Source organism: Symphalangus syndactylus, chromosome 9 (genome assembly GCF_028878055.3).
Source record: "Symphalangus syndactylus isolate Jambi chromosome 9, NHGRI_mSymSyn1-v2.1_pri, whole genome shotgun sequence".
Classification (NCBI taxonomy): domain Eukaryota; kingdom Metazoa; phylum Chordata; class Mammalia; order Primates; family Hylobatidae; genus Symphalangus; species Symphalangus syndactylus.
In genome coordinates, this window is record NC_072431.2 from 132,141,260 (window position 1) to 132,157,773 (window position 16,514).

Sequence of the window (16,514 nt, forward strand, 5' to 3'; positions counted from 1 at the left end):
AGAGACGTAAACACAGATTTCTAAACAAAACGTAATTTTCAAAAGAAGCACTTAGCCTTTTCTTTTTCAAGGTATAGAATTCTTAATTTTAGGAAGAAAAAAAAAAGTGGTGCTACTTCTGGTTGAAGCATATGGGAATTTGGGGGGAATGATAAGCCAGAATCTTCCATTTGGCATCCCCTGGGTCCCTATGTATTTCCAAGATCCCTGTGCTCAATGTGGGGCTTCACGATGTGAAAATCACTACTCTCCTGGAACAAACATTAGAGGAGATGCTTCCTGGGTTCTTTCCCAAGTCCTATGGCTAACTTGCTAGGTAAAAACCCAAACATTGCTTGACCAACCTATGCTTTAGTGTACTCAACAGGAAGAGAAGGAGGCAGATAGACCCAGGCTGGCTTAACTCCCAGCAATCCTCGAAGGATAAATTAGGCACCACCTGCTAAGGTCCTTGAGCATCCAAGAAAAAAAGAAGGCAGTGGTGGGGGTGGGGAGCTACTTAAGGCCTTATGAATAGCGAGGCTTTGGCAATTCCCAAGTAGAGGCATCCTGAGTGAAACACGCTGTCCCAATTACCAGAGGCAATGTTTCTCCTCTGGAATACAGGTTTACATTCTGAGATGTTGTTTGAACATTTTGGTTCAAGGCAGAGCATTTTCAGATAAGAAGGATGATTTCAGAGTCAAGAATATAGTGATTTATTTGAAGGCAGAAAGAAAGAGTTGGAAAAAATGCCTTTTAAAAGATCAACTTAACCCCAGGGATGTACACTCAGTCCTTTCCCAAGCTGAGGAAGGCAATTTAATTGTTCATAACTTTATTGACTTGACAAGGCAAACCAGCTTTGCCAAAGACAATACTTCCGTGGGCCTGAGGAGATTAGCATCACGAGGAGTGAGCTCTGCCTTTTTAGCCCAGACCTTTCTTTTCACTTGTGTGACATCCTGCCCCATGTAATAAGGCTTTCCTGCTTCTCTCTGCTTGGCACATATTCCATCTAGCAACATCATCCTCCCTCCTGACTTGGGACTTATGGTATTATTTTGGCAGCGTGACATTTAAAATCACTAAAAATAAAAATTAATAACTAAAATTATACGGCTGTCTCTGGGCACAGTTTTTTGGTTCACACCAAGATGTATTTTCTTGGAAACCTTAATTTTAACTTTTAATTCTCTGAAAGGGATCTTCAGAAAAATTTGGAAGTCTACAGAATTATCAAAAGATGTATCTCTTCAAACGAAGATCACTGAATATACTAATAGTTCTCGACCCTCCATCTCCATTCTCTCAGGTCCATTTTCCTAGCTCAGGGGTCCATATAGCACTAATCAGGCGATCCCCTTGCTTTGTAAATAAAGCTTTATTGCAACACAGCTATTCTTATTTGTCTATATGTTGGCTGTGGCCGCTTTCAACACTACAATGGCAGAGTTGAGTAGTTGCAACAGAGACCACCAACAGAGACTGCCTGGTCCCTAAAACCTAAAATATTTACTATCTGGCAATTTGCTAAATCCTTTATCTGAATACCTCCTGATGTCTCAATGTAGACGCCTTGTAGCCATTGTAAACTCCACGTGCTCTCAATTTAAGTCACTACCTGTCTTTCAGATATGTGCTGTCCCAGAGTTCACTATATGAGATGTCATTACCATCAGCCCAGTTGTGCACATCAAAATATTGGCTCATTCTTGCTCCCTTTCCTTTCCCTCACCTTCAATAAAATCAACCACTAAGTCTTGACCAAGCCAGTCTCCAGCGTGAAGCTAAAACAATCTTTCCAAAACATAAAATCTTTGTGTCACTTCCCGGCCTAATAGATTTTAATGAATTTCCATTCTTATTACCCATAAAGACATTTCAGTCTCTTCAACTTGTCTTATTGAAAGCCAGGGATCATTTGGCTCTCACCTATGTCTTCAGGTCACTTTCCTACCAGCCTGCCTGGTTGCTGTCAGTCACTTGAAAACCTTGTGCAGGCTCTCTCTCACTCCTGAGATTTCTAGTGCTCCATTTCCTGGCTTAGTGTTCTCTCTGTAGAACACTCTGAATCATGCTTCAGGGTCCAGAAAAAAGAGCGCTCCTTTGAGAATGCCTTGTCTCACATCTGGGCTATATCTTTGACCCTCCTATTTGTGACTGTATTTTCCTCTGCTACAGCACTTATCATAACTTACTGTTAACACTTGTTAATTGCTTGTCTTCTCAGCAACATGTAAATCCCTTGAAGGCAGGTATCTTATCTATCTGGTTTATCATCAGAGTTCTTGGAAAGTAAAAAGTGCTGAGTACTTATTTGTTAATGGGTGAATGGATTCATCTTTCCTCAGGAAAGAGATGCTTGAAAGAGGCAAGGGAACACAAAGAAACAGTCACAAAGAAAACTCAGATCTCACTTCCCTCCCATCACTTTGCCTACAGAGAGTAGAACTGTACAAAGTGGGGCTGTTGTGAACGTGTGTATATTCTGGCGAGGAAGCATGTTATCCTGGGTGTGAGAAAGAAGAATACTGGAGAGGTAAGCATGGAAAAGTGATGGCTTTGCATTGGCCAGGGACTTGAGCAATATTATCAATGATTGATGGCACGATTATTACATTATGCTTTACAGAGTTCAGACTAGATCCCAATCTACAAGCCAAAAGAGGCCTTTACAATATAAGGCCAGTTAGTCTCTTCTTCCAGCTAGTCTCTTGCTCAAGTAACTCAAGTTAAATCAAAGCTGTGTCTCTATAGAGACACAAAAACCCTTCAAAAAATCAATGAATCCTGGAGCTGGTTTTTTTGAAAAGATTAACAAAATAGACATCTAGCTAGACTAATAAAAAAAGAGAGAAGAATCAAATAGACACAATAAAAAATGGTAAAGGGGATATCACCACTAATCCCATGGAAATACAAACTACCATCAGAGAATACTATAAACACCTCTATGTAAATAACCTAGAAAATCTAGAAGAAATGGATAAATTCCTGGACACATACACCCTCCCAGGACTAAACCAGGAAGAAGTCAAATCCCTGAACAGACCAATAACAAGTTCTGAAGTTGGGGCAGGAATTAATAGCCCACCAACCAAAAAAAGTCCAGGACCAGATGGATTCACAGCTGAATTCTACCAAAGGTACAAAGAGGAGCTGGTACCATTCCTTCTGAAACTATTCCAAACAACAGAAAAAGAGGGACTCCTCCCTAACTCATTTATGAGTCCAGCATTATCCTGATACCAAAACCTGGCAGAGATACAACAACAAAAAAGAAAATTTCAGGCCAATATCCCTGATGAACATCAATGTGAAAATCCTCAGTAGAATACTGGCAAACTAAATCCAGCAGCACATCAAAAAGCTTATCCACCATGATCAAGTTGGCTTCTTCCCTGGGATGCAAGGCTGGTTCAACATATGCAAATCAATAAACATAATCCATCACATAAACAGAACCAAAGACAAAAACCACCTGATTGTCTCAATAGATGCAGAAAAGGCCTTGGATAAAATTCAACATCCCTTCATGCTAAAAACTCTCAATAAACCAGGTATTGATGGAACACATATCAAAAATAGTAAGAGCTATTTATGACAAACCCACAGCCAATATCATACTGAATGGGCAAAAGCTGGAAGCATTCCTTTTGTAAACTGGCACAAGACAAGGATGCCCTCTCTCACCACTCCTATTCAACATAGTGTTAGAAGTTCTAGCCAGGGCAATCAGGCAAGAGAAAGAAATAAAGGGTATTCAAATAAGAAGAGAGGAAGTCAAATTGTCTCTGTTTGCAAATGACATGATTGCGTATTTAGAAAACCCCATCGTCTCAGCCCCAAAACTCCTTAAGCTGACAAGCAACTTCAGCAAAGTCTCAGGATACAGAATCATTGTGCAAAAATCACAAGCATTCCTATACACCAATAATAGACAAGCAGAGAGCCCAATCATGAGTGAACTCTCATTCACAAGTACTACAAAGAGAATAAAATACCTAGGAATACAACTTACAAGTGACATGAAGGATCCCTTCAAGGAGAACTATAAACCACTGCTCAAGAAAATAAGAGAGGACACAAGCAAATGGAAAAACATTCCATGCTCATGGATAGGAAGAATCAATATTGTAAAAATGGCCATACTGCCCGAAGTAATTTATAGATTCAGTGCTAGTCCCATCAAGCTACCATTGACTTTCTTCACAGCACTAGAAAAAACTACATTAAATTTCATATGGAACCAAAAAAGAGCCTGTATAGCCAAGACAATCCCAAGCAAAAAGAACAAAACTGGAGGCATCACGCTACCTGTCTTCAAACTATACTACTTGATTTATACTACTTTGATTTTTGTAACCAAAAGAGCATGGTACTGGTACTAAAACAGATATATAGACCAATGGAACAGAACGGAGACCTCAGAAATAACACCACACATCTACAACCATCTAATCTTTGACAAACCTGACAAAAACAAGTAATGAGGAAAGGATTCCCTATTTAATACATGGTGCTGGAAAAACTGGCTAGCCATATGCAGAAAGCTGAAACTGGATCCCTTCCTTACACCTTATACAAAAATTAACTCAATATTGATTAAAGCCTTAAACGTAAAACCCTAAACCATAAACACCCTAGAAGAAAACCTAGCCAATACCATTCAGATATAGGCATGGGCAAAGAGTTCATGGCTAAAACACCAAAAGCAATTGCAACAAAAGCCAAAATTGACAAATGGCATCTAATTATACTAAAGAGCTTCTGCACAGCAAAAGGAACTATCATCAGAGTGAACAGGCAACCTAGAGAATAGGAGAAAATTTTTGTAATCTATCCATCTGACAAAGGTCTAACATCCAGAATCTACAAAAAACTTAAACAATTTTATAAGAAAAAAAAACAAACCCCATCAAAAATTGAGCAAAGGATATGAACAGACACTTCTCAAAAGAAGATATTTATGTAGACAACAAACATATGAAAAAAAGCCCATCACTGGTCATTAGAGAAATGCAAATCAAAGCCACAATGAGATAACATCTGATGCCAGTTAGAATGTTGATCATTAGAGAGTCAAGAAACAACAGATGCTGGTGAGGCTGTGGAGAAATAGGAACTCTTTTACACTATTGGTGGGAGTGTAAATTAGTTCAACCACGGTGGATGACAGTGTGGAGATTTCTCAAGGATCTAGAACCAGAAATACCATTTGACTCAGCAATCCCATTACTAGGTATATACCCAAAGGAATATAAATCATTCTACTATAAAGACACATGCACACATATGTTTATTGCAGCACTATTTATAACAGCAAAGACTTGGAACCAACCCAAATGCCCATCAATATAGACTGGATTAAAAAAAATGTGGCACATATACACCATGGAATAGTATGCAGCCATAAAAAAAGAAAAGAATGAGTTCATGTCCTTTGCAGAAACATGGTTGAATCTGGAAACCATTACATTCAGCAAACTAACACAGGGACAGAAAACCAAACACCATATGTTCTCACTTATAAAAGGGAGTTGAACAATGAGAACACACGGACATGGGGAGGGGAACATCACATATCAGGGCCTGTCAGGGATGGGGGCCAAGGGGAAGGAGAGCATTAGGACAAATACCTAATGCATGTGGGACTTAAAACCTAGATGATGGGTTGATAGGTACAGAAAACCACCATGGCACATGTATATGTATGTAACAAACCTGCACATTCTGCACACATATCTCAGAACTTAAAGTAAAATAATAAGAAAAAAAAGCAAAGATATATCTCAAATTGAAATTATAGGACAGGAATGGGGTGTTAGGGGCAAGGTGTGGGCCTTGGAGGTACATCTGCTAGTTCTACTTACAGTCTCCATGATGCTTCTGAGTGTTCATGGCTTCTTATAGGATACTGCCAGAGGTATGCATGGAAATTAAAGCAGTTTCCCAAGGCATATGAAGAGTAGTATTTCTGAACTTTTCAAGTAAATACCCTAAGTATACTTTGGTTTGCATTTACAGCTAGTCTTTGGTTTGAGACAGAGTGAATGAAGAGGAAAAACTAAGAAAAAATTAAACTGAACAAGACAGTGATGGTTCAAATATAATGCAAATTATCATTTGAAATAATGCAGAGGTATGTATAAACATGTTGTTTCAAGTTATGAAGGTAACTTCTAGAACTAAAAATACCAACAGTTCCATCTAGCTGCCTTGTTTCACAGAGAAGCTGCAGAAGCCAATGGTAGAACAAACCAAAAATTCTCCCTCCAGGTTTTCAGCTCCTGATAAAGTATAAACAAAATTAAGACAGGAGCATTTAGATTAGAGTACGAATATATCTCTGAAGAGTAGGCAGCTCTGAGATAGAACCAAGGATGACAAAAGGTGATCTCAGTCTACAAAACACTTTCTTCACCAACATGAAGAAGTCCTAAGATCCAGAGTTTGTGAGGGCATATAGACCCAAGTGCAGGTGAGCTGACACACTAGAAGAGAGCTTTCAGGGAAAAGGGGGAATTCAAGATAGCAAAGATTCACACTTAATGCGAACATCATGGAAGCTCCTCTAGACAGTGTCATCCTAGTGAACAAGATCTTTGAGATTCTGCAGATTAGACTTTTTTCCCCACTCACTTCTTACATTTGGAAGTACTTGCCTCATTGAAAAAATAGCTCCTTTGAGATTATTGGAATGAGGCTGACCAATGAGAAGCTGTGAGCCTTGATGTCATCGATGAAATAAGAATATCTTCAGGAGAATCTTATAAATATATGGACTTTCCTTCATACCCTGGATGTCAATGGCATCACATTTGTACTGGTGAGAGCTTATCTAAGCCAAGTGGCAGGTGGACCACAACTTCCCACACTGGCTGCTCAACATAACCTACTTTCTAAACCAGGTGGACCCCACTCAATTTTTAGCTAGCTCTATGTCTTGGATAAATTCCCCTCAGAGTGCCAGCTCCTTGTTGGCTTTGTGATGTTCTCCTGCCTCATCATCACAGCCCAGGATAACACAGCACACATCTTTGATTCCCTGATTGTTCTGGAAAATGTTGTTAGTGACCTGACTCAGCCTCAAGCCCTGCAGGTCCTGGGAGAAATTGGGGCAAACTCTGGAGGTTCTTAGACACCATCATCATCATTTCTCAGGGCATCTCTCCCCAGACGAAGAGCTTAGTCAAGGGGGATGCAGCATATTTGCACTGGAATACAGCAGAAGTAAAAGAGCACTCAAACAAGATGGCAGTCTCTGACTACAAAGGAGAGGCTTCACCCACCAAAGTAACCAGGAAGCACTTCTTTAATCTATTCGAGATCAGCATATGTCAAACTGAGGCTCATACCCTATGAGTGGGTCATGAAACCAATTTGCAGGGTTACAGCCAGGATTTCGTTATCACTTATTCCTTTAGTTTTGTATTTTAAGAATGTTTCTGTTAACAAATGCTTATATTTAAATTAACTTTATTATGTTTTCGCTTTTTAGCAGAAATCCAAAATTAAGTATTATTACTTTATACTTTTTTCACTTATACATCATGTGTATGTGTCTATCTATCTGCCTACTGGGTTGTAATATGAAGTATACTTTTATATGCGGGTCATGATGTTTGTGAAACACTGTATTTGTGTGGTTATGGTACTGCCTTATTTACTCACTGGGACCAGGCTACAGAAAGACTCAGGCTGATACGCTCATGATCACCTGTACCAAATTCCTGGTCAGTTCAAATGAAAGCTAATCCTAAAACTCCACTGCCATGATCGAAATGACAAAGAAAAAGGTAACAGCTAAAAGAAGATGCTGAATTGTCCCAATATCAAGGAGTAGAAAAAGGCAGAGGACCAGAGCATAGAAAGGGAAGCCTCAGAAAATCAGCCCTCTTGAGTTGAGCCAACTCTCCAGTGGCTACAAGAAATTCATGGGGAGAATCCTGGCGTACATACAGGAGGAATTGTGGAAAGTCTTACCAGGTCCTCAAGAGGATTTCTTAGTGCCGAAGTGATCACTGTAGAACTGATGAGAATATAATTTCTAGTCAATTATTCACATTCTGCAGTTTGGATCTAAGCAGAGAATAAATAGGGAATGGGTAGTGTCAGGCACTCCCAGAACTTTAAAAATATGACCTAGGAGGGTGAAATTACAGAGGATAACTATGCCATGATTGAGGCTGGTCAACTGTAGAAATGGAAGTGTCAGTAAGTGGCTACTGGGAAGATGTGGCCTGATGCTGTCCCCACGCTGTGAGCCTCCCTTAAACTCTGGATTATAGAAAATGGGTGTTTGAGGATTTGAAATAAATAGAGGCTGTTTTCCGGAAAGCTTCTATTATACAGGCTTTTATAATAGAATCTTCTCTGGGAAGTCCTGTCAAGATTCTTGTACAGAAAGTTTATTAAGACTTCATAGCAGGTTTTATATCCTCACAGATATGATTTTACCCACAAATAAAGACATCTCCATTCTTTTAGGATAATCTGGCTCACAAGTGTCCAGTGGTGAAAATGAAATGCCTAAGAAATGATCGATAATGGCAATTATAACTGGAAAGAAAACCAGACCTTCCAGTTATCCAGGCAATGCAGTGCCTGTGCAATCTAATTGGCGAGCTAGATAAACCACCAGAAGCTTTTTGGATGAGCTGATCTCGGTGCAGGAGATTAAGTTGTGGGATTTGATAGTTTAGTTCGCTCAGAGGAGGGGCTGAGAAGAGTGACTTGAATGTTGGCCTTGAGTCTCTCTCAATAAGGAATTAACCAACCAGATTCTAGCTTGTGAAGTCTGAGGACCAGAAACATGGCTGTCTCTGTCCGTATGCCCATCATCTGCCATTCTCTGGCTCTGCCATCACCATTCTCTTTCTCTCTCTTCACACCTCTTCGACACTAAAGGAATTATTTATAAGAAAAGGCTTCCAAAGCTGTGAATCTTTTGTACATAATTTAAACAAGATTTTCAACAGACATCTAAGATTTCATTACAAAAAAACCCATTGGCATTAGGTTGAAACAAGTGTACAAAATTATATGCACACTACGTTGTCATTGCATACTCATCTCCCAAGAAAAATCATATCTATTTTCTACTCAAAACTACTTCATAATTTTGCTATTTAAATAATGACTTTGCAGCCAGGCATGGTGGCCCAGGCCTGTAATCCCAACACTTTGGGAGGTCAAGGTGGGAGAATCACTTGAGCCCAGGAGTTCAAGACTAGGCTGGGCAACACAGCAAGACCCCATCTCTACCAAATATTAAAATTATAAAAAGCAAACAACAAATAATGACTTTATAACTTTTTGTAAAAAAAGTTTTCTCTAGGAAATATGGCTGAAGGCAGGATGGAGGACTGTTATTATTTATTATAAGCCTTTCCGTACTATTTGGCATTTTATCACGTACATTTATTACTCTAACAAAATAAAATAAAAATTTCTTATTTTATCTTAATTTAACTAAGTGTAACTGTCATTTAACTAATTTTTTTCCTCAGCACTAAAGAGGCATATAAGAATATAAAAAGCTATTCATTTGAAAACTTGAACAAAACTAATATCCAGAGAATGGTCAGCAATGACAATTTACATCCATCACTAAATTACTGTATCACGGTTTTTGCATTGATTGCCCTTAGGAAATGCAAGTGGACATTCCCTATTACATTTTGGTGATTCATATTTCTCATATAACTTTTTTTGAAAATCAGCTACACTTCACCAGCCCCTGACTTTTATAACCTCGTTTCAAGATTTGTCCCGTGACTCCCTCACCAATTCAGAGCCCCAGAGTCAGTCAGTATTTTGCCTTGCCATCTCATGTGTGCCACCTAGTGGTCAGAATGAGACCAGCTGACTGAAAGGTCGAAAGATGGTTATGATGTAAACTGTGGATGCCGCCACCCAGGTGTCTTTAGTGTCTAGAAATCCAGTGCTTGGTGACAAAGGGGGCTTCCTGTGTCATACAATGGCATAAAAATGTGAATTTTAGACTCAGAGTATTGGAAAATTAACTCAGAAAAAAAATCAATGTGCTTTAAGTAATCAGCGATTGACTAGTGCCAGGAGAGCCAATGACTAGTTACTTACTTTAACAAAAATGCATTATTGAAAAAAAAATCCAAATACTAAAGGTCAAAATTATTAAAATTATGTAACTCACCATAAAATTTTACTCCTCAAACATAGCCACACGATTATGCTCCAAGGTAAAGCTGTGGCAAACTCTCTATAGTACAGACACCTGAGGCTGGGGAAGCATAAAAAGAATTACAAAGCCAAAGCTCTTCTAAACAGTTTTTCAGAAACATTTTTAGTGCTCTTCTAAACAGTTTTTCAGAAACATTTTTAGTGATTTTTAGTCCTTACCCAGTACCAATCCATTCCAAAGTGAGTTTCCATTCATTCATTCAGCAACTGTACTTTGACAGGCATGCTTCTAGGAGCTAAGATAAAGCAAGAAACAAGCCAACTAAGTTTTTTCCCTCGTGAACATGATATGTTAGTGCAGGAAGACAGTTAAAAAATAAGTAGATCATAAAATCACGAAATGATTTTAGATGGTGATAAGTGCTATTAAGACAATATAGCTGAGTGCAGGAGGATACTGAATGATGGTGGGAGTTGAGGGGATTCTTCCTTTGATCAGTGACTTGAACGCTGAAAAGGGCCCACCATATGTTGAGAGAGGGCACAGAATTCCAGGCAAAGGGGACAGCACACATGACTGCCCTAAAGTTACACTGAATGTTTTCTGATTGAAGAATTGCTAGGGGGTCATTACTTGGCTCAAAATTATCAAAAGACAGGAGGTAAATGGCAAGAGATGAGAGGAAGGATGTAGGCAGGAGCCATCATATTTACAGCATCAAAGGCATGCCAAGGAATGCTACTTTAAACATGAAACAAAACCAGGAAGTCAAAGGACAATTTGAAAAGGAACAATAATATAGTCTAATACATGTTTTTTGAAAAATTATTTTTGCCATCATTTAATGATCAGACTGAGGGAGCCAAAATCAGAGACCAGCACAGGTAAGGATCTTATTAAAGTTGTACAGATGAGAGATAGTCATGGCTGGAAGTGAGGCAATAGCAGAGGAGGGATTGAGAAGAGTGAGATTCTGAGTGTATTTTTAAGATACAGTCAATATGCCTTGCTGATAGTGTGTCCGGAATTGGTGGGTTCTTGGTCTCACTGACTTCAAGAATGAAGCCGTGGACCCTCACGGTGAGTGTTACAGTTCTAAAGGCGGCATGTCCAGAGTTTGTTCCTTCTGATGCTCGGATGTGTTCGGAGTTTCTTCCTTCTGCTGGGTTTGTGGTCTCGCTGGCTCAGGAGTGAAGCTGCAGACCTTTGCGGTGAGTGTTACAGCTCATGAAAGCAGTGTGGACCCAAAGAGTGAGCAGTAGCAAGATTTATTGCAAAGAGCAAAAGAATAAAGCTTCCACAGGGTCGAAGGGGACCCGAGCGGGTTGCCACTGCTGGCCCGGGCAGCCTGCTTTTATTCTCTTATCTGGACCCATCCACGTCCTGCTGATTGGTAGAGCCCAGTGGTCTGTTTTGACAGGGCACTCATTGGTGCGTTTACCAGCCCTGAGCTAGACATAAAGGTTCTCCACGTCCCCATCAGATCTCTTAGATACAGAGTATGGACACAAAGGTTCTCCAAGGCCCTGCCAGAGCAGCCAGACACAGATCGTCGATTGGTGCATCCACAAACCTGGAGCTAGACACAGGGTGCTGATTGGTGTGTTTACAATCCCTGAGCTAGACATAAAGGTTCTCCACATCTCCACCAGACTCAGGAGCCCAGCTGGCTTCACCCAGCGGATCCTGCACCGGGGCTGCAGGTGGAGCTGCCCGCCAGTCCCGCGCCGTGCGCTCGCACTCCTCAGCCCTTGGTTGGTTGATGGGACTGGGCACTGTGGAGCAGGAGGTGGCGCTCGTCGGGGAGAATCGGGCCGCACAGGAGCCCATGGAGGGGGTGGGAGGCTCAGGCATGGCGGGCTGCAGGTCCCGAGCCCTGCCCCGCGGGAAGGCAGCTAAGGTCCGGTGAGAAATCGAGCACAGTGCCGGTGGGTCGGCACTGCTGGGGGACCCAGTACACCCTCCACAGCCTCTGGCCTGGGTGCTAAGCCCCTCACCGCCCAGGGCCGGCAGGGCCTGCAGGCCGCTCCGAGTGGCGGGCCCGCCAAGCCCACGCCCACCGGGAACTCCAGCCAACCCGCAAGTGCCCCGACACCTCTCCCTCCACACCTCCCTGCAAGCTGAGGGAGCCGGCTTCCGCCTTGGCCAGCCCAGAAAGGGGCTCCCACAGTGCAGCGGTGGGCTGAAGGGCTCCTCAAGTGCCGCCAAAGTGGGAGCCCAGTCAGAGGAGGCGCCCGAGAGCAAGCGAGGGCCGTGAGGACTGCCAGCACACTGTCACCTCTCAATAGGATAGAATCAGGAGAAGAAAAGAAGCTAATGTTGGCATCAAGGATTTGAGCCATTAAAAGAGACTTCCGGGGATGAGTATATTATTTAAGGAGGGGGAGAAAGGAAGAGGGTACCAAGAGTCCTGTTTGACATGCAAAGATTGAAGGACTCCTAGCCTTCCAGAGGAGATCAGATGCCACCACATTTTTTCACAGATTTTAGTTTCATAGTTGTGTGATCATTACATGTTGAGGTAATTACTATTATCAACAACTTCTAAAAACCTAGGATATTTCTCAGCAGCTAACTGCTGAATTTGTGTCATGACCAAAAACTGAATGTTAAAAACCAGGCTTAAACTTCCTTATATTAGTGTTACTCTACTGCTTTACCTGGGAATCCTAATCACATGGAAGTGTAGAAGCATTTATTTATCTCAACAGTATTTATCGAGAAGATGTTTGTGCTGAAATCAGAAGCGAGAGCCACAGTTTAAAAAGTTACAGAGAGAGAATCCCTATTTATAAGGAGAGAAATAAGTTACTGCGCATGTCTTTTGGGGGGAATTGATGGAGACCAATATGACTGGACCCAAAAGGGAAAGGGAAAATGTGGTGGGACATGAGGCAGGAGAAATAGGAGAGAACAGAACATAATAAACAGTTTTGGCTTTACCCTAAAGGCAGAGGGAAACAGGAAATGGCAAGATCAAGTCCTACTTTTAAAAGATTGTTGTGCTACAATACGGAGAATGAATTAGAGGCAGGACTAGAATCAGACCTTTTGAGCCACTGTTCCCTAAAACATGATTATGTTCCTCAATTACAATACCCCCCAACCAAACATACAAACACACACACACACACGCACACACACACAAATACCATTCTGTGATGCAAAGCAAAAGCAATCATATAACATATAAAACTGTATTTAATCTTTAAGTGACCCAAAGGTACATGGGTGCTGATATTTAAACAGCTTTTTTCTACTTTATTTCCCGTTCCCTTTTGTATGTTTATGTGGGTGTCCTCCCCTGAAGACATTTATGTCTGATTTCTTGGTACCCTAAGCACATGTTTAGTTCACCTGTTGGGTAACCCATTATTAATCAGACAGAGGCAGTGGTTGAGGTGAGAAATGCTGGTGGCTTAGATAAGGATGGTAACAATAAATTTATTAGGAGGTAAACAGAGCTTGGTGATGAACTGCTAATGGGAAAAGAAGGGAAGGAGTCAAGAATGACTCCTTGGGCTGTGGGCTGGGTGACTGGCTGTACAATGTCATTCAGTGAGACAGAGAAGTGGAGGTGGACTATGCCTAGGAAAGACTCTTAGTGATTATCTGATCTAGGGCCAGTAAATGGAAGGCACCGAGTACTTCTCTTACCCCCAGTAAAAACTGATTGTTAACCACAGTAAGCATTCTATCCTGCTGTGACTTAGAATCACGCTTCAGATAAAATCAATTTGTCATCTCAGATCAAATAGAAACCCCTCATTTAGAAGGTAAAAAAAAAAAAAAATCCAACTTTAAAAATTCAGCTCTACAGAAAAGGCATTTTGAATAAATGAATATCCTTAAATTACTGTTTTAATTTAAAATGTTAATGAAAACATTTAAACAAAATTCTACATGTCTGTGTTATACTCTACCATTTTCTTAGGCCTATAATTAAAGAATATTACCTGAGTTCATATCCAGGACAGCACTGGCAAACCATTGGAGAAATAAAGATAAATCGACATCACATAAAAAGGTGTTGTTTGGGTATATAAATATCAATCAACAACTAAAACTTAACAGTTGCACGCTTCCATCTGATGGTCTTATATCTCATAGGAGTGTCCTTTGGTTCTAGAAAGGAAACAAGAGATCACCTGGACCGTCATTTGAAGATGAAGATGAGGATGAGGATGTTGAGTTCCAGGGTGGTAAACCTTTTGGCTCGAGGTCACAAAGCTTATTAGTGACAGAGGTTAGGTAGAAACCAGTGCCTCCGAATTCCCAGACCATTGCTCTTACCTGTGGACTACACTGACTCCACAAACACACGTACCCTGGAACCCTAACTGGATGACAGATATGAAAATGCAAGAGAAGTCAACATACTGGATTGAGTGCAATTATTACCATTCACACTCATAATTTTTAAAATGACAATAGTGTTTTATCAAGAGAACATCCTTGATCTTCCTATTATCCTACCAGTATCCTTAGCCAACACTTGAGTGTCTAATAGATTACTCACAGGGTAACAAGATTTTTCCTTTTATCTCCCTATCAATTTGAAAGAGGGTCGAAGAAATGTAACACAATAATGGACGAGAATAAGACTTCATTTAAGAAAATTCAATATTCATGTGCCCAAACCTACAAAGAGACAAATTAGGGGAAATTATTCAAATAATGCAGACTTTCTTATAGGTTTGCTTTAAATAGCTTGCTCCATTAGAACTTTCTAAATATTTATAGATCATTAAGTAATTGACATGAAGATTGGGGGTGCAGAAAGACAGCCTTAAAATTAGAGCATTAAAATATTCATCTAACTGATGGAGAAGAGTTTTAAAAAAAAAAAAACTTAAAATACATTGCAAAACAATGCAAAATATAATCTTAAGCATCAAAATAATCTCATACGAATTGAAAATGCTGTTTCTCAGGAGAGAATGATGGACATTTTATTGTCTGATTCTTGTATTATTTCCATCTCTAATTCAGTGAGTTAAATGTAAACATGTGCATTGAAGGAGCTCTGGGATATGTGTTCCAGGAACTTACTAAAATGGCCATGTATTTCACTTTTGGAAGACTTTATGCTTTTGTCCTGACTGCTTCAAAATTAGAAAATAATGTTATTTTAGCTACAGTTATATTCAACACAGGGATGTTCTGATCCGATGATTTTTTTCATGCGATTCCCTCTAATGTGTAACATGTATTCACTCTCAGAAACCACATTGAAACACTCATACTCCTCCAGAGTATGAGACTCAAGTCATATACTTGGTCTCAAAATCATACTCCTCTGTTTTTGGATTTGTTGATCTTACAAAGCTTTGGGGTAAAAGTCACCTAAATTGTTCAGAGTATTGACCATCTAAAAGTCATCTAAACTGATCTAAAAGTCATCTAAATTGATCCACAGTTTAGAAAGTTTTCCATTGAAAAGATGAAGATAATAAAAACTAACTTTGACTCTTTGATGAATTTTTTTTTCTGATGGGTTATAAGTGCTTGGAAGGAATAGTATGCAGCCACTTTAAGAAATCAGATTTTAAAAAGTGGATCCCTCCCCAGTAAGGAGGGACTCTGAAGTTTAGGAATATCTGTAGCCCAAGCTTCATGGTAAATAGTTCAAAAGCACTTGGAGACAAGGAAAGGAGAAGAGACTCTGAGCTCCAAATTTGAGGGATCCTGGCCTAGCCAGTAGAAACTGTAGATGTTTGGGGACAGTTAATGCTTAAAGTACATAACAAGGTATGGCAATTGTATTAGTCCATTTTCACACTGCTATGAAGAAATACCTGAGACTGGGTAATTCATGAAGAAAAGAGGTTTAATTGACTCACAGTTCTGCATGGCTGGGGAGACCTCAGGAAACTTACAATCATGGCAGAAGATACTTCTTCACGGGGCAGCAGGAGAGAGAATGAGTGCAAACGGGGAAATGCCAGACACATATAAAACCGTCAGATCTCATGAAAACACACTATCACAAGAATAGCATGAGGAAAACTGCTCCCATGATCCAATTATTGCCACCTGGTCTCACCCTTGACATGTTGAGATTATGGGGATTACCATTTGAGGTGAGATTTGGGTGGGGACACTGAGCCAAACCATAACAGCAACCAAATATAACACATGATCTTGGACTAAATCCTAGATAGGAGGAAAAAAGAGAAAGACAGAAGGAGAAGAGAAAGGTGAGAAAGGTAAGAAAGAAGAAAAGGGAAGGAGAGAGGGAGAAAGAAAGAGGAGGGAAGGAATAAAGAGAGAGATGATTGCTATAAAGGATATTTGGAACAATTGGTGCAATCTGAATGTAGAATGTATATTAGATTATAGCACCGTATCAATGTCAAATTCTTTG